Source organism: Octopus bimaculoides, chromosome 2 (genome assembly GCF_001194135.2).
Source record: "Octopus bimaculoides isolate UCB-OBI-ISO-001 chromosome 2, ASM119413v2, whole genome shotgun sequence".
In the NCBI taxonomy this organism is placed as follows: Eukaryota; Metazoa; Mollusca; class Cephalopoda; order Octopoda; family Octopodidae; genus Octopus; species Octopus bimaculoides.
This window is the reverse complement of record NC_068982.1, coordinates 94,648,472-94,649,786: the sequence shown is the minus strand read 5'-3', so window position 1 is coordinate 94,649,786 and position 1,315 is coordinate 94,648,472.

Below are 1,315 nucleotides of genomic sequence, written 5' to 3'. Positions count from 1 at the left end.
CAGAACGAGCTAATGCTAGATAGAGGTATCACGGACGAGGGAGTTGATATGGAGGTGTGAGTTTCGTATGTAATTAGTGTTAGAAGTGGCGTATTAAGAAAACTAAGACAAGGTATCATATCCGGACCGAGATATACAGCTGAGTTTTGCAACTTTTAATATTTACAGAAAGCTACTTATTTAGACATATCGTTAGATGTGTTTATTTATCGTATATGTTTTACTTGTTTCGGCCAGTGGACTCGTGCTGGGATACAGCCTTTGAGGATTTTAGTCGAATGTATCGACCCGAGTAATTTCTGTTTTCAAATTTAACTCCTCCTAAAAAAAAAATGGGGAATCGGTCTGGGTATATAGTCTTTTGTCGAACTGCTAAGCTGGAGGAACATAAACAAACCAACACCGGTTGTCGAGCGGTAGAAGGTGTTTGATAAAGACTGACGCAAGACATACACTTAGGCACATATACATATATGGCATGGCTGTGTGGTAAGAAGCTTGTTTTCCTAATTAGATCCTTTCGGGTTCAGTCCCTCTTCGTGACACATTGGACAAGTGAATAGCTTCCTTGTGAGTGGACTTGGTTGATGGAAACTGAAAGAAGCCCGTCGTATATGTATGTATGTATGTATGTATGTATGTATCTGTGTTTGTGTGTTTGTGTCTTCGTGTCTGTGTTTGACGCCCACCATCGTTTGAGTACCGGTGTTTCTGTGTTTAGATCCTCGTAACTTAGTGGTTCTGCAAAAGAGACCGATAGAATAAGTACTAGGCATAAAAACAAATAATAAGTACTGGGTTTGATGCGATCAACGAAGACTCTTCAAAGTGGTGCCCCAGCATGACCACAGTCAAATGATTAAAACAAGTACAAGATATATATATTTATATAAATCTCACTCTCTCTCTCCGTCTAGGGCTTTCACTTAGTCCCTGTCCTGCAAAATTCACTCACAAGTCCGTGTTCGGTCTGGGGCAATACAAAACACTGCCCAAGGACTGAATCCGCGACCACGTGGTTACAAAGCGAGGTTCTTATCCACATGACCATATTCATTTATAAAGATATTTATTTTTCTTTATTCATCTAAACGCAAATTCTGAGCAGCAATGAAACATTCGGTTTCGAATTGCAGAATACACTGTACTATTTACACTTGAGCACCTTTTCCTAGGTTTTTGCAAATCTTAGCACTTTCTCTCACACACGAAGTCACACACACAAAATGGACACGGTAGATAGATAGATACATAGACAGGTAGATAGATAGATACATAGACAGACAGGTAGATAGACATGTATATATATATATAT